Here is a 12,276-nt window from a genome sequence, read left to right as displayed (position 1 = left end):
ATTTACCAAACTGACCACTAAATTTTCTGGTGTTCTTGGGAACTTATTTTATTATGAAGAGAACTAACGTTCCTTGTACTATTCCCTCAACTACTTTCTTTTGAACCTTGACAACTACTTAAAACAGTTTCATCTTTAGCCCTCAAATTATAAAAGGCAGTCATGTTTGTGGGGAAACAAGGTGTGGGCTTTGAGGGTAAATAACAACTAAGACACTTACTAGTTGTGCAATCCGCACCCAAAGTGCAAATTGTATACATACACCAGACTATCTCATTTTACAGTAAAATGTGAGTAAACGTAGCCTTAAAAAGACAATTGATCCAATCATGTATCTCCATCTAGGGATCATTAAATAGGATCTAAAATGCAGGATTCTATACTCATTTGTCCCTTCTCATAGTGGCATACAATCATGCACTGTAAAGATTACCAGGGGTACAGGCAATATTCAAAATACTTAACTTATAAGATACAGGTATTGAACAATCAGAATAGATGCCATTCTCTGAAACAGTATATACTGTTACATCTCCAAACACAGATGCCCCTCAAATTAAATGGGACTCAAGTTGAATTTATAGTTCTCCCATCCTATCTCCAAATCCTCCCTTCCTATATTCTCTATATGTGATCATGTTGTTCTCATTTGAAAGAATAATGATCTGAAGCTCGAGAAATTGCTAGCTGTCCTGAGGCTCAAATGAGGTAACATTTGTGGCACTTGACTCATAACAGGCATTTAATAAATTCTAGTTTCTATTCTGATACCTTGAAATTATTCTTGTACAGTCCTATCTTTCTGACTTCTTGATCCATTGACCTCTATCATTAAACTTCCCTTTTGTTATTATCCTGGTTACCAGTCCCTCTGTACACTCTTGTCCTCTTGCTACATATCCCTTTTGAAGTATTGCTTATTTATTTCCTGGTCTGTAGTCAGCTACTTCACTGGTATACCAACTTGCACCCTAAACTCTTTTCTGCCCTGGCTTTCCAGAAGCTCTGAATATCCCCTTCTGGTGGCATTTACAACTTCTAAACTGATTAATATTGCTATAGAAGCATCATAGAACCCACTTTTCTTCCTAATATCCCATCTCAGTTCATGGAAACCATATATACAAATACATAGGAGTAATTTTAAATTCTTTTCTCTTCCTTATGTTTCTCATCCAATTGTCATCAAATCCTACTGAATCAATTTCAAAATATCTCTCAAGCCCAACTCTTCTCCATTCCATAGAAATTCCTCTAGTTTTAGAGACCATCTCTTGCGCAATGATTTCCTAAACAATCTTCCTACCTGCAGCCTCAGTTCTTCCTATACAGACCCCCCATATTCCTTCTTCACAGAGTAATGATATCTGTCAATATCTATCCACTACCTATAAAGATACTATAAGGACCAATCATAATAAATAAGGTCCTCTGTGATGTGCTCCCATCTATGCTATAGTTCACTACATTTCCCTCTTTTCCTATATGTCTTTGCCTTCTAGAACTGCTTATAGGTACTTGAAGCAGGACAATTATTTTATTATTCTATGTTTTTCTTCTGTGTGTCCTTTATCTAGAGAACTCCAAATCTCCAGCCTACACAAGTCCATTTTTTCTTATCTTTCAGGTGCCAAACATTATTCTGTCATCCCTCCATTTGCCTCATTAGACATAACATTGCCTTTGTAGCCTTTGTATCCTCAAGATAAATTGAAGGTTTTTATTTTCTGGAACATACAATACTTAAATTATCTTATTTATTTTCCTACCTTTCTCCTTTACTGCAATGTGAAACAAAGTATGGAATCAGGACAAAAGTTACAGAGAAGCAGTTTCAGTTAAAGCTAACCATGAGTTTTATGAAAACAAAAATTCAGGTTATTTCTAGTTATACAGCTATGTTTCCTCTAGATAAAATGGAAAAAGGACAAGACCTACCTGTGGTCTTTAGATACATACTCACTGAATTATTTTTTATTAGGAAGTGTTCTAAAATTTGATTCTGGTTGTGACATTTACCAAAACTCATCCAGCAAGAAACTTAAAATGAATAGATTTTATGGTATATAATTTATTCCTCTAAAAAGCTGTAAAAATAACTTTAATAACAAAAACAAACTGGAAAGTATGCACTGGAATGCATGCATTCCTGAAGGGATTCTTGTGAAGAGAATAACTAGTAAAAGTGAGATTTCAAAAATAAGAATATCAGTTTCTTTAAATACAGCATTCAACAGTTAATGTTAACAGTTAATGTTAAATACTGGAAAGCACAAACTTGTATATATGTCTGTAGAAAGGAACTAGAAGCCAAAGTGGCAAAATCTTCCAAATAAAATTGGAGTAAGGCTGTCATATGTCACACCAATTAAGTAGCCACTTGGGATACATATATCCTGTAATGAAATGACTGATTTCTTTAAAAGATTTACATATATGTTTGAAAGTCAGGTTACAGAGAGAGAGGGAGAGACATAAAGAGACTGGTCTTCCATCTGGTGGTTCACTCCCTAGGTGGCCACAATGGCCTGGACTGAGTCAGGCCCGAAGTGAGAAGTCAGGAGCTTTATCAAGGTCTTCCACATGGGTGGCCGAAATCTCACTTCTTAGACACATACTTCCGGTTATATGTCCACAAAAATTGAAACCAGGATGTTGAAGAGATAGTGTATGCCTGTGTACAGTATGGTATTATACACAATAGTTAAGATCTGGAAGCAATCTGTCTATCAATGGATGAATGGATAAAGAAAATGTGATATGAGTATACATAAGCTGGGTCTTCAAAAAATTCATGGAAATTTCTATTATTTTGTGCCAAAATTAATATATATTTTAATTCCACATTTTCATGAATTATTTGAAGATGATGATGATGATAATGATGATAAAGATGATGACTTTGATGATGAGGAGACTGAAGAAAAACCTCCAGTGAAGAAATCTATATGAGATACCCCAGCCAAAAATGCACAAAATTCAAACCAGAATGGGAAAGGCTCAAAACCATCAATACCAAGATCCTTCAAAAAACAGGAAAAAGAATCCCTAAACATCAGAAGGACCTGGTTATGTAGAAGACATTAAAGCAAAAATGCAAACAAGTAAGAAAAAGGTGGTCTTCTTCCCAAAATAGAAGCCAAATTAATTAATTATGTGAAGAATCACTTCCGGATGACTGACCAGGAGGATTTTCAAGATCTTTGCCAGCGGAGGAAGTCTATTTCAAAAAATAGCTTAAACAGTTTAAACAGTTTGTTAAAATTTCCCATCTTATTTCATTTCTGTAACAGTTGCTATCTTACTGTCCTTTTTATAATGTAGAGTAAGCACTTTCCCTATCGTGTTTCAAAAATATCGTCCAGCACTCTTCTCTGAAGGTAGGAGAGAACATCCACTTTGCTTATGGCCATGTCCAAATACTGCTGGAGTCTAGGGTCACAAAAGGCTTCCATAACATTGACAGCCCATGGCAAGAACCTCAGATGATCACTGATGTCATAAAAAAGAATGTTAATTGTTAAGGAACGAAAAAAAATTGTTAAGGAACAACAGAAGTCACTGTGCGCCTGCTCCCCATGGAGGACCGCTGTCCCTATTGAATTGTAATGTGAGAATCAACTGCAAATTCTCTCCCCAAACTGTACTCTATATGTTCTGTGTGTGGGTGGGTGCAAATTGTTGAAGTCTATGATTAGCATGGAGTTGGTCATCTGTATATGCAGTCATACTAAAAATGAACCATAATGAAGGAGATGGGAGAGGGAGAGGGAGAGGGATGTGGGATAGAAGCTGGGGAGGGGGTATGGGGGGAAAGAACTACTATATTCCTAACGTTGTATCTATGTAAAATGCATTCATTAAATTAAAAAAAAATCTTTCCACACATAAAAAAAGAAAAATATTGTCCAGGTTCCATTGCCAACAATGTGTTGTCCAAAATACCTTTTTAGTTTTTAAAGACAGAACTCCACTCTTTGCTTGATTTTAAGTATGTATAGAATGTTATGACATGACACAGTAGTAGCAGTGATTAGACGTGGAAATGGTAGGGAAACAAATACATACATGTGAAATAAATTCAGTATTTTAATAAAGTTTAAAAAAAAGAAGAACAAGGAAATCCTGGCATTTAGCTCAACATGGATGAACCTGGAGGACATTGTACTAACTGAAAAAAGCCAGCCACAAAAAGACAAATACTTCATGATCTCACTTACATGTGTATTCTATAAAGTTGAAACTGAGGAAGGGAGAAGAATGGTGGTTGGCAAAAGCTGAAAGTCGTGGGATGTGGAAAACTGTTGGCCAAAGGTACAGTTTCAATTATTTGGAAGAGTAAGTCCTAGAAATCTAATACGTAGCACTGACTTTGTTGATTGCACAGTGATGTCTACTTGAAATCTGCTAAAAGAATAGATCTTAGATATTCTAATCACACAAAAATGGTAATTATGTATGGTGATGATATGTTAATTAACCTGATTGTGATAATCATTTTATGATTTATTTGTATATAAACATAATTTTGTATACTGTAAATACAATTCTATGTCGATTATACCTCAATGAAATGAAAAAGTATCAGCTATTTCTTGCATGAGTTATCTGTATTCCCATGTTTATAGCAGCTCAATTCACAATAGCTAAAATATGGAATAAACCAAGATATACATCAACTAATGACTGAATAAAGAAATTGTGGGGGCCAGTGCTGTGGTGCAGCAGCTAAAGCTGCACCCTGTGGCACCAGCATTCCATATGGGCACTAGTTCGAATCCCAGCTGCTCCAATTCCAATCCATGTCCCTGAAAATGCCTTTGGGAAAGCAGCGAAAGATGGCCCATGTACTTGGGCCCCTGTATCCACTTGGGAGGCCCAGGAGAAGCTTTTGGCTCCTGGCTTCAGATCAGCCCAGGTTTGGCTGTTGTGGCCATTTGAGGAGTGAACCCAGTGGATGGAAGATCTCTCTCTCTCTCTCTCTCTCTCTCTCTCTCTCTCTCTTTCTCTCTCCCTCCCTCCCTCCCTCCCTCCCTCCCTCCCTCCCTCTCTCCATCCTTCCCTCTCTCCCTCCCTCCCTCCCCACCCTTTGTAACTCTGCCTTTCAAACCAATAAATAAATCTTACAGAAAAAGAAATTCTGGTATATACACATGATGGGATACTACTCAGTCATAAAAAGAATGAATGCTGTCTTTTTCAATAAATGAATATAGCTTCTTTCATTTAGCATAATCTTTTGAGGTTCTTCCTGTAACCACTAATTATTTGTCAAACTATGGTTGGCTATTCTACATTTTGTTTATCTATCCACTACTTGGTGGACACTAGGATTGTTTCTTTTTCTTGGTCTACTATGGTTATTACTGCTATGAACATTCACAAAAAAATATTTATGCACATATATTGTTAATTTATCTTTGATTCATATCAAATGTGAGGAACTGCTGAGACACATGGTAATGAATTCATCTTTATTTTTCTGATTTTCCTAATTTTTACTTATTTAATATAGAGGTAAAGAGATAAAAAGAGAGTACCAACCACTGGTTTATTCCTCAAATGCCCATAACATATGGGGAGCCAAAGCCAGGAGCTAGAAACTCAACCCACGTCTTCCATGTGAGTAGCAGGAACCCACTTGCACCATCACTACTGCCTCCCAGAGTCTTTGTTACTAGAAAGCTGGTATTACACATTGGAGCTGGGTATTGAACCCAGGTACTCCACTGTGGGATGTGGTCTTCTTAACCACCATTTTTCCCCGCTAGGTTAAATTTCTTCCTCTATTTCATCTTTTTGAGAAATTGTGACTCTTTTCCAAAGTGACTGGACAATTTTGCATATCCACCAACAATGATTGAAGGTGCTTATTTCTCCACATTCATACACACACACACACACACACACACACACACACAAAAAAAAGCTGAGAGAATTTATCATCACCAGACCTGTCTTGCAAGAGAGTTCTTCAAACTGAAAGAAACACTAACAAGTAAGGTGAAAATATCAGGAAATATAAGATTTACTGGTAACAGGAACCAAACAACCAATTTCAGAATGCTTTAATATTTGTAAATATGGTATATAAATGACTTATATCTTGAGTGTGAAGGTTTTAAAAATTATAATTACTACATTAAATTGCTAAGAGAAGGCAATATAGCTATATAAAAGAGGTAAAATAAAGGATGGGGCACAACTGTAGAATTCCTTATTGGTATTTCTGATTTCTTTGCTTTTTGTCCCTTTCCCTATATTTATATTCAATGTTGTTATTATCATCCCAAAATAGCTTGTTACAACTAAAAGAACTTTTTTGTAAGCTTCATGGATACCACATGGCAAAAATCTATAATAGGCTTACCAAAGCTGATAAACATGGAGTGAAAGTATTCTACTACAGAAAAATCACTTAATCACAAATGAAGAGTGTACAAGGTAGAGAAAGAAAAAAATGAACTACAATAAAAACACAAAACTAGTATTAAAATAACAATTGTAAAACCTCTCCTACCAATTATTTTAAGGGAAAATGGACTAAATACAGTAGGAGAAAAATAACAATTATAGATATAAATACATGCAATATTGGAGTATATAAGTACATAGAGCAAATATGAATAGACACACATGGAGAGATAATCTCTCATATAGTAATAGTAGGAGATTTTTATCACACTTTCAGAAATGGACAAATCATTCAGACAGAAAATCCACAAATAAACAGCACAGCTAAATTGCAACTGAGATCAACTGGACCTGATATTCATTTATAGAACACGCTATGCAACAGTTACAGGTAACACAATCATCTCAACAGAATATGGAACATTCTCCAGCATAGATCATATTATCATATAAAAAGCTTTAAAATGTAAAAGAATAAAAATTATATTGAATATCTTTTATGACCATAATGCAATAAAACTAGAAATTAATAACAAGAAGACCAGTGGAAATTTCATAAATATATTGAAATAAAACAACATATTGCTAAAAAACTAATGGCTCAAAGGAAAAATAAGGAAGAAAATTTAAAAATGCCTTACAACAAATGAAAATATTAACACAACATACTGAAACCTATAGGACATAGCAAATGCAGTAGTAAGAGAGAAGTTAATAGCAATTAATGCTTACATCAAAGTGTAGAAAGGTCTCATCAATTTGTCACTGGACTTCAAGGACCTAGAAAAAGAAGAACAAATCAAATCCAAATTGGCAGAAGCAATGAAACAGTAACCCTCAGAGCACAAATATATGAGAAAGAAATTTTAAGAAATATAACAAAACTCAATGAAATGAGGAATTGGTTATTTGGAAGACAAACAAAATTGAAAAACCATTAGCTAGACTAAGAAAAAAAGGGAGATGATGCAAATAAATAAAATCGGAGATGAAAATGAAGACATTACAACTGACATCACAGAAATATAAAGCATTGTTAGAGATTAATGTTAACAATTATATACAAACAAATTCAATAACCCAGAAGTTCTAAAGAGACAAATTTTTGGACATATATACCTTACCAAGAGTGAATCATGAATAAACAGAATATCCCACATAGCTGAATAACAAGGAGCAAAGCTGAAACACTGATAAAGTTTCCTGTTAAAGGAAAGAATGGGCCATCAAACAAGGCAGTACCTTTCTCTGAAGGGAGGAGAGAACTTCCACTTTGAATATGGCCTTGTCTAAACAAGATCGGAGTTGCTGAACTCAAGAGGCTTCCATAGCCTTGGCAGCTCACGACAAGAGCCTCGGGTGATTACTGACGGAATAAATAAGAGTGTCAATTGTTAAATCAACAATGGGAGTCACTGTGCACCTGCTCCCCATGTAGGACCTCTGTCCTTAATGTGTTGTACTATGCGAATTAATGGTAAAACTACTACCCAAAATGTACTTTATACTTCGTGTGTCTTTGTGGGTGTAGTCTGTTGAAATCTACTTAGTAAATACTAAGTTGATCTTCTGTATATAAAGATAATTGAAAATGAATCGTGATGAAGCATGGGCTGGAAGAGGAAGTGGGAGATGGAATGGTTGCGGGTGGGAGGGAGGTTATGGGGGGAAAGCCTCTATACTTCAAAAGTTGCAATTTGAAAATTTATATTTATTAAATAAATTTAAAAATAAAATAAAATATGATAATTTACATACCAAAGAAAAGAAAAACCTAGGTCTGGCTCTGTGTCATAGCGGGTAAAGCCACCACTGCAGTGCTGGCATCCCATATGGGTGCCAATTTGAGTCTCGGCTATTCCACTTCCAGTGCAGCTCTCTGCTATGTCCTGGGAAAGCAGTAGAAAATGGCCCAAGTCCTTGGGCCCCTGCACCCAGCTGGGGCACCTAGAACCTGGAAGAAGCTCCTGGCTCCCAGCTTCAGATTGACTCAGCTCCATTCATTTCAGCCATCTGGGGAGGGATCCAACAGATGGAAGACCTCTCTCTCTCCCTCTCTCTCCCTTCTCTTTCTCTCCCTCCCTCCCTCCCTCTGCCTCTCTGTAATGCTGCCTTTCAAATAAATGAATAAATAAATCTTTTATAAAACGAAAACCCTAGGACAGGAGAGTTTCACCTCTAAATTAAACCAATTAACAACTCTTGTTAAATTATTTTTGAAATAGAAGAGGAAGGAATTTTTCCACAATTATTCTATGAGGCCAGCATAACCTTGATACTCAAACCAAACCAGGATACACACACAAAAAGAAAGACATTGGCAAATATTCTAGATGGACACAGATTTAAAAATGCTCAATAAAATATTACCACATTGAATCCAGCCTACAGAATAGGAGAAAATACTTGCTAGTCATAAATCAGCCAAGTGATTAATATCAAAAATAACTAGGGAACTCAAATCATTAAATAGCAAAATCTTGAATAATCAAATTTTAAAGTTGGACAGTAAATATAAACAGATATCTATCAAAGAAAGACATAAACATGGCCAACATGTATAAGAAGAAATATTCAGCATCACTAATAATCAGGAAAATGCAAATCAAAAGCACAATGAGATATCACCTCACTCCAGGAAGATTGTCTATTATCAAAAAATCCATAGATAACTAGTGTTGTTGAAGATGTGGAGAAGAGAAATTTCACACACTACTGGAGGGAATGTCAATTAGTACTGCCATGGTGGAAGACATTATGGAAGTTCTTCAAGAAGCAAAAGTGTAAATGCCATATGACCCAACAATCCCACTACTGGGTATATGTCTAAGGGAGATGAAATCAGTCTCTCAAAGAGACATTAGATTTCCCATGTTTATTGCAGCACTATTTACAATAGCTAAGAAATAGAAACAATCTAAGTACTCATTTACTGATGAATGTATAAAGAAAATGTATATATACACAATGGAATACTACTCAGCCATAAAAGAATGAAACCCTGTGAGTTCTAACACTGTGCATAGAACTAGAAGTTGCTATGTTAAATGAAAAAAAACAAACCACAGAAAGATATGATGATCAAACTCATATATGGAGTCTGAAAAAAAAGTTGCCCATTAGAAGTTACAAGTATAATGGTGCCTCCGGCTTTGTTTTTGTTGTACAAGATTGCTTTAGCTATTTGAGTTCTCCTGTGTCTCCATATGAATTTCAGCATCATTTTTTCCAGATCTGAGAAGAATGTCTTTAGTATTTTGATTGTTATCGCATTAAATGTATAAATTGCTATTGGGAGAATGGACATTTTGAAGATATTGATTCTTCCAATCCATGAGCATGGAAGATTTTTCCATTTTTTGGTATCCTCTTCTATTTCTTTCTTTAAGGTTTTGTACTTCTCATAGAGATCTTTAACGTCCTTGCTTAAGTTGATTCCAAGGTATTTGATTCTTTTGTAGCTATTGTGAATGGGATTGATCTTAGAAGTTCTTCCTCAGCCATGGCATTGCCTGTGTATACAAAGGCTGTTGATTTTTGTGCATTGATTTTATATCCTACTACTTTGCCAAAATCTTCTATGAGTTTCAATAATCTCTTAGTAGAGTTCTTTGGGTCCCCTAAATAAAGAATCATATCATATGCAAAGAGGGATAGTTTGAGTTCTTCCTTCCCAATTTTTATCCCTTTAATTTCTTTTTCTTGCCTAATAGCTCCGTCTAAAACTTCCAGAATTATATTGAATAGCAGTGGTGAGAGTGGGCATCCCTGTCTGGTACCAGATCTCAGTGGAAATGCTTCCAACTTTTCCTCATTCAATAAGATGTTGGCCATGGGTTTTTCATAAATTGCTTTGATTGTATTGAGGAATGTTCCTTCCATACCCAGTTTGCTTAGAGTTTTCATCATGAAAGGGTGTTGAATTTTATCGAATGCTTTCTCTGCATCTCTTGAGATAATCATATGGTTTTTCTTCTGCAGTCTGTTAATGTGGTGTATCACATTGATTGTTTTGCGCACACTGAACCATCCCTGCATACCAGGGATAAATCCCACTTGGTCTGGGTGGATGATCTTTCTGATGTGTTGTTGCACTCTATTGGCCAGAATTTTATTGAGGATTTTTGCATCTATGTTCATCAGGGATATTGGTCTGTAATTCTCTTTCAATGCTGCATCTTTTTCCAGCTTAGGAATTAAGGTGATGCTGGCTTCATAGAAAGAATTTGGGAGGACTCCCTCTTTTTCGATTGTTCTGGATAGTTTGAGAAGAATTGGAGTTAGTTCTTCTTTAAATGTCTGGTGGAATTCAGCAGTGAATCCATCTGGTCCTGGGCTTTTCTTTATTGGGAGGGCCTTTATTACTGTTTCAATTTCTGTCTCAGTTATGGGTCTGTTTAGGTTTTCGATGTCTTCCTGGTTCAATTTAGGTAGGTTGCATGTGTCCAGGAATCTATCCATTTCTGATAGGTTTCCCTGTTTGCTGGCATACAGGTCCTTGTAGTAATTTCTGATGATTCTTTTTATTTCTGTGGTGTCTGTTGTTACGTTTCCTTTTTCATCTCTGATTTTATTGATTTGGGTCTTTTCTCTTCCTTTTTTAGTTAGTTGGTCCAATGGTGTGTCAATTTTGTTTATTTTTCAAAAAACCAGCTCCTCATTTGGCTGATTTCTTGTAAAGTTTTTTTGGATTCAATCCTGTGGATTTGTTCTCTGATTTTAATTATTTCTCTTCTCCTACTAGATTTGGGTCTGGTTTGCTGCAGATTTTCTAGATCCTTGAGATGCATTAAAAGCTCATCTATTTGGTGCCTTTCCAATTTCTTGATGTAGGCACCTGTTGATATAAACTTTCCTCTTAACACTGCTTTGGCTGTATCCCATAAGTTTTGGTATGTTGTGCTGTTATCCTCATTTACTTCCAGAAAGTTTTTGATTTCTCTTTTGATTTCTTCTATGACCCATTGTTCATTCAGGAGCATGTTGTTCAATCTCCATGTGTTTGCATATGCTCTAGGGATTCCTGAGTTGCTAATTTCCAACTTCATTCCTTTATGGTCTGAGAAGCTACATCGTATGATTCTAATTCTTTTGAATTTGATAAGACTTGCTTTATGGCCTAGTATGACATCTGGCATTCTACGAGTCAGCTGTGTATCCCACTTCCCATGATGGATCGTTCTCTCCCTTTTTGATTCTATCAGTTAGTATTAGCCGACACTAGTATTGTTTGTGTGATCCCTTTGACTCTTAGACCTATCAGTGTGATCAATTGTGAACTGAAACTGATCACTTGGACTAGTGAGATGGCATTGGTACCCGCCACCTTGATGGGATTGTATTGGAATCCCCTGGCTCGTTTCTAACTCAATCATTTGGGGCAAGCCCGACTGAGCATGTCTAACTAGGGAATTTTTATCAGAGAGAGAAATCTGCAGTACCCACAGACTTTGAGTCTGGCCTGGAGAACTGGTGAGGGGCATTTCACACCCTTAGACTTGTGAATTGCTTCCCTCCCCTCACTTTATCAAGGCACCTGGACTCAACATGCCAAGGTAGAACACTGACCAATCTCAACCAGGCAGGCAACTGGCTATGGGGACTCCACAATTCTTTGTATGGATGGTGAGTGGATCCCCTGCTCCCTGTGTCTGTGGAAGCCCTGTGCCCTGTGACTGTGAGAATTCTGTGACTGGGCAATGAAGCTTGGAGTGTGGCTGATTCTCTGTGCAACCACTGTGTCTGGCTTCAGGGCCTCAGAGTTCCCTTAGTGAAGGGGTGGGTCATCATAAAGGGTTGCACACTCATGCTCAGGAGCACAAAGATGCTCATGCTCCTGTGTGGGTGGGGTGCATAGTCACT

At 36.5% G+C, this 12,276-nt stretch overlaps 1 protein-coding gene across 6 annotated transcripts in view; it reads right to left on the bottom strand.

Annotated features, from left to right (window-relative positions):
• Window positions 1–12,276, bottom strand: part of KLF8 (KLF transcription factor 8) — a 274,709-nt gene that overhangs the window by 231,307 nt on the left and 31,126 nt on the right. For 3 of the 6 annotated variants that reach the window (XM_089323930.1, XM_089323931.1, XM_089323928.1), the window contains exons 3-4: window positions 7,657–7,780; window positions 7,147–7,194 (exon numbers count right to left, since the gene is read on the bottom strand). The gene's annotated coding sequence lies outside the window, so the exon portion shown is untranslated. The remainder of the gene's footprint in view (window positions 1–7,146; window positions 7,195–7,656; window positions 7,781–12,276) is intronic. The other 3 variants (XM_089323929.1, XM_017349867.4, XM_051827724.3) reach the window with 1 other exon arrangement.

The sequence above is a fragment of the Oryctolagus cuniculus genome, chromosome X, assembly GCF_051225735.1.
Source record: "Oryctolagus cuniculus isolate XC-2025 breed Fujian yellow rabbit chromosome X, ASM5122573v1, whole genome shotgun sequence".
NCBI lineage: Eukaryota > Metazoa > Chordata > Mammalia > Lagomorpha > Leporidae > Oryctolagus > Oryctolagus cuniculus.
Note: the sequence above shows the minus strand (reverse complement) of the source record. Positions and strands in the feature narration are given on the sequence as shown.